Source organism: Symphalangus syndactylus, chromosome 19 (genome assembly GCF_028878055.3).
Source record: "Symphalangus syndactylus isolate Jambi chromosome 19, NHGRI_mSymSyn1-v2.1_pri, whole genome shotgun sequence".
Classification (NCBI taxonomy): domain Eukaryota; kingdom Metazoa; phylum Chordata; class Mammalia; order Primates; family Hylobatidae; genus Symphalangus; species Symphalangus syndactylus.
The window spans coordinates 70,980,458-70,986,196 of NC_072434.2; the positions used below are offsets into that span (position 1 = coordinate 70,980,458).

General features: G+C 42.7%; 1 pseudogene; it reads left to right on the forward strand.

The window, feature by feature from the left end:
* The first annotated feature begins 3,783 nt into the window (after positions 1–3,783).
* On the forward strand, positions 3,784–4,522 carry LOC129458495 (small ribosomal subunit protein eS1-like; annotated as a pseudogene).
* Positions 4,523–5,739: the final 1,217 nt, after the last annotated feature.

Genomic DNA, 5,739 nt, shown 5'->3' on the forward strand with positions numbered 1-5,739 from the left:
CTAATTTTTAAATTTTTTGTTGAGATATGGTCCTGCCATGTTGCTCAGGCTGGTCTCAAACTTTTGGACTCACATGATCCTCCTGCTTCAGCCTCTCAAAGTGCTGGGATTATAGGCATGAACCATGGTGCCTGACTGGATCTGTGCTTTTGTAAGTGAAGTCTATTGGGACAGTGGAGCATGTGAGGGGTCTTGGTGCCTGGGCCTCACAACCCTTGCCTCTGGCCTGTGGGTTCTTAGCCTCACTGTTCTCAGCCCATCCCAAGATCGCAGCCACCAGCCTTCCCAGCAGGAGTCTGGGCCCAGGCAGGAAGAGCCAGGGTCTGGTATGGGTACCCCATGGTGTCTTAGAGCGGGCCATGGTGGCAGCTGGTCAGCCTACCACCCCTGGCCCCAGGTACTGATGTGTTCTGGTGTGCAGATCTACACATCCCAGGGGTTTCCCCTCTGCCAGGTTGGAGCAATGGGTCAGCAGGAGAGGCATATTCCTGCCTGGACTTCCCCAGACCTGGCTTCCTGACCTCTAGGAGGTTACAACTGACATAAATGGAGAGGAAGGAAGCTGGCATTGATTGAACGCACACTCCTCTCTAAGACTCATTTGATTTTTGCTGATATATCCTAGTGCCTAAGACACTGGCATGTGTGCAGTGCTCAAAAACAGAGAAGGAATGAATGCATGGAGAAACTCTTTGAGGTCGATTTATTTCTTCCATTTTACAGATTAGAAATTAAGGGTTAAGGAGGCTAAACAACCTGCTGGAGGTCTAAAATCAGTAAATGACAGAAATGAGATTTAAACGCAGGTCAGAACTCCAAAGCTTTTGCCCTTTCTATGTCACAAATCTAAAGACATGGCTTAAACACACTGGCTGCTGGGCTGGGGTTTGGCCAGTGATGCCAGTACTGACCCACCAAGTGTCCAGTCGCCACCAAGTTGGAGCTGCTCCCGGGAATGGTTTCCTGGTTGACCCTGGATGTCCAAGGAGGAGAGGGATTCTGAGCCCAGTAAGAGATTTGTGATTTGGATTTTCACTGGTTCTGCTCTTCATGGACCATGTCTCAGTCCAAGGAAAAGAGAGGACTAAAGAGATATATTCATGAAAATCCTCTAATTCAACTGACTCAGTTAGGACTTTCCAATTGCTCAAATTGAAAATCTCAACCCAAAATGAGCTAAAACTATTTAATCTTATTTCATGTAATGGAAAAGTCCAAGCCTGGGTAACAGAACTTGACCCCATCTCTACTAAAAAAAAAAAAAAAAATTATCTGGGCACGGTGGCATGCGCCTATAGTCCCAGCTACTCAGGAGGCTGAGGCAGGAGGATCGCTTGAGCCCAGGAGGTTGATGTTGCAGTGAGCCGTGATTGTGCCACCTCACTCCAGCCTGGGTGACAGAACAAGACCCTGTCTCAAAAAAAAAAAAAAAAAAAAAAAAAAGAAAAGAAAAGAGGAAATTCCAGAGCTAATCAGACTCCAGGTGAGTTGATTCCAGGGCTCCCCAAGGACCCAGGCTCTTGCCATCTCTTATTGTTTCATCCTCAATGTTGGCAGCTGCAGATGTGATATCTAGAGGAAGTTATTGGGACTGGGCTAGACTATTCATCTGGGGTGGAATGGATGTTGAGGATCAACTATGATGTCACCACATCATCAGTGCATAAGCAGCCCTGCTTTAGGACCTCACTGGAAAACATTCCAGGAAGAAACTGTCCATCCTACATTGCCACAGACCACTGCCCAGCCCAGGCAGCCCGAGGGGTCCAGCATATCAGTCACACCAGTGGTGGCAGTACTGGTTATACCAGCAGAACTAACTGGGTGCTGGTGGTGCTTGATCCCAGAGGAAGCTGCAGTGTACCTTCACAAGGCTCGGTACTCAGCCAAGGTCCCAACAGCAGCCATCACCGGAGGAGGCTGCACCTGGACAGCAGCAGTAGGAGGAAGAGTGGTAGTTGGCACGTGACACCCAGGACTTGTTTGTTAACACATCTGAGATGCCCCTGGGGAACTGCAGAAATAATTGAAGTTCCTGCAGGTGGCTGGCACCCGAGCATAACAGATGGGGCAAGGTGAGCTAGCGAAGCTTGGCTCTTCTTGCTAAAGAAACTCTGTCAGCCCCAGACACTGGTTATGTGTACAATGCCTGAGAGAGCTGGGTGAGAGAGCCCCCAGCATAAGGCGCCCCCCAGCTCTCCCCTCCCTGGGTGGGAGTTATCACAGCTTGGACACAAATCCAGGGGAAACCTGGACGAAACTCTTCTCTTTGAGTGTGCCAATGGTCACATAATGTTAATGCTGGTTGTTCCTGGGTGGTGTGATTAGATTACTTTTTTTCTTTTTCTTTTTCTTTTCCTTCCCTTTTCTCCTCATTGATTTTTCCTCTTTCCTCCCCTCCCCTTCTTTTCTTTCTTTCTTTCTTTCTTTTTTTTTTTTTTTTTGGTAATTTTCTGTACTACTAAATTTAAAAAAATGTTTTATTAAACTTTTCTGAACAGACGCTACATCTCATGGTTCAAAACTAAAAAAATACATTTAGAAAGTAATCAGTGAATCAGAAGCCACATGTAGGGCTTGTGAATGAAACAAACAAGCAAACAAACAGTGAAGAATCTTCTTTATATCTCTATCTGCCCAGTTTCCCTTCAGCCCTCCTCTTTTCCATTATATCCTTTGGCTTATCCTATAATAACATGTGTACACTTGCAGAGTTTCTTTATGCATATACAAACAGGTGGAAATATATTTTTATTTTCTCCCCCTTTTTTGCACATATATACTGCTGTATACCTTACCTTTTTCACCTAACAACACACCTTGGAGATTTTTATCAGTACAAAAAAATCCTCATTTTCTTGTATAGCTGCCCTTTGTGATAGGGCATGATAATACCACAATTTTTAAAAATCATCTCCTAGGCCAGGCGCAGTGGCTCACGCTTGTAATCCCAGCACTTTGGGAGGCCGAGGCAGGCGGATCACGAGGTCAGGAGATCAAGACCACAGTGAAACCCCGTCTCTACTAAAAATACAAAAAAAATTAGCCGGGCGTGGTGGCGGGCGCCTGTAGTCCCAGCTACTCGGAGAGGCTGAGGCAGGAGAATGGCATGAACCCAGGAGGCGGAGCTTGCAGTGAGCCGAGATTGCACCACTGCACTCCAGCCTGGGCGACAGAGCAAGACTCCGTCTCAAAAAAAAAAAAAATCGTCTCCTATTGATGAGCCTTGAGTTTGTTTTCAAACTTTTGCTAATCCAAATGATGTTGCACCAAAAAAACTTGTGCATACATTATTTTGCATATGTGTAAGTATTCCTGTAGGATAAACTCCCAAAAGTGTAATTGCTAAGTCAAAGGGCGTACGTGGTTGTGATGTTTACTGATTTGGCAAATTGCCCTCTATAAGTGTTGCACTAATTTATACCACCACCAGGAGTATCTAAGAGTGTTTTTCCCCACAGCTTTGCCAACAGAGAGTGTTATCCAATTTTTGGAATTTTGTCAATCTGATAGGTGAAGGTTATCTCTGTGTGGTTTTAAAATCATCCTTATTGGGCTATGATTTTAATACAACAGAATGGACTCATTTTAGTTGTATAGTTCAAAGAGTGTTGAATCAATCAAGGTATAGAACATTTCCATCACCCCAGAAGATTGACTTGTGCCCCTGCCCAATCAACACCCTTCCCATCGTGTCTGGAGAAACCACTACTGTGATTTTTATCACTATAAATTAGTTTTGCTTTTGGCTCTCTCAGCTCTTTTGGCTCTCTGAGCAGCACCATGGCAGTTGGCAAGAATAAGCACCTTAAGAAAGGTGGCAAATGTGGGGCCAGGAAGAAAGTGGTTGATCCATTTTCCAAGAAAGATTGGTATGATGTGAAAGCACCTGCTATGTTCACAAGAAATATTGGAGAGACGCTAGTCACCAGGACTGAAGGAACCCAAATATATCAGGTGGCCTCAAGGTCATGTGTTTGAAGCGAGTCTTGCTGATTTGCAGAATGATGATGTTGTCTTTAGAAAATTCAAGCTGATTACTGAAGATGTTCAGGGCAAAAACTGCCTGACTAACTTCCATGGCATGGATCTGACCCGTGACAAAATGTGCTCCATGGTCAAAAAATGGCAGACAATGATTGAAGCTCATGTCGATGTCAAAATACCGACGGTTACTTGCTTCGTCTGTTCTGTGTTGGTTTTACTAAGAAACACAACAATCAGATATGGAAGACCTCTTATGCTCAGCATCAACAGGTCCACCAAATCCGGAAGAAGATTTTGGAACTCATGACCTGAGAGGCGCAGACAAATGACCTGAAAGAAGTCGTCAATAAATTGATTCCAGACAGCATTAGAAAAGACATATAAAAGCCTTGCCAATCTATTTATCCTCACCATGATGTCTTCATTAGCAAAGTAAAAATGCTGAAGAAGCCCAGGTCTGAATTGGGAAAACTCATGGAGCTTCATGGTGAAGGTAGCAGTTCTGGAAAAGCCACTGGGGACGAGACAGGTGCTAAAGTTGGACGAGCTGATGGATATGACCCACCAGTCCTTGAATCTGTTTGAAGTTAGGACTTACAATAGTGGCAAATAAAAAAGTCTTATTCGTGAAAGAAAATTAGTTTTGCCTGTTTCAGAATTCACAGAAATGGAATCAGATAACGTGTGCTCTTTTCTGACCAGCTTCTTTTGCTCAGCATGTTTTTGAGATTCACCCATGATGTTGCATTCCTTTTTATTGCAGAGTAGTATTCCACTGAATATTCAAATATGCCACACCTTTCGGGTTTGTTTTTCATTCATATGTTGATGTTCATTTTTTTCCTATAAACTTTATAATCAGCTTGTCTGGTTAAAAAAATGGTGTTTGTAATAGACTGCATCCCCTTTATCAAGTAAATTATGGAGAACTGAAGTTTTTATTATGTTGAGTCTTCCTCGCCAAAAACTTGGTATATTTATTCCCTTTGTTCCAGCCTTCCTTTGTATTCCTCAGTGTGTTTCAAAGCTTTACCCAATTCTGGTTATAGTCATTCCTAATTGTTAGCAGGTGGTAGGTTTGGCTTTTTCCCCCAATTTTCCTTGCTTAAATTTAGAAAAAAAATTGAATATGTGTACTTTTATTTTTTATTTTATTTTATTTTATTTTTTGAGAGGGAGTCTTGCTCTGTCTCTCAGGCTGGAGTGCAGTGACGTGATCTCAGATCACTGCAACCTCTGCCTCCTGGGTTCAGGTGACTCTCCTGCCTCAGCCTCCCAAGTAGCTGGGACTGCAGGAGCACACCACCATGCCCAGATAATTTTTGTATTTTTACAAAAATACAAATTTGATGGATATATAATTTCCAGCTTGGGACTATTATGGATAAAGCAGTTATGAACAATCATATACACATATTTTTGTGTTTATATGCTTTCATGTGTCTTCAGTAATTTCCAAGAAATGAAATTTCTGAGTAATATGATACAATGTATGTTTAACTTGATAAGAAACTAGCCATCTGCTTTCCAAAGTGGTTGTACCATTTTATCCTCCCATCAGCAAAGTACAAAAGTTCAATAGTCACGTATTCTTATCAATACTTGACATTGTTATTATTTTATATTTTGGTCATTGTAGAAGGTATGTGGTGGTATCTAATCATAGATTTAATTTGCATTTCCCTGATGATTAATGATGTTGAACATATTTTCAAGTACTTATTGGCTATTCCTAATCTTTCATTTGTTTGT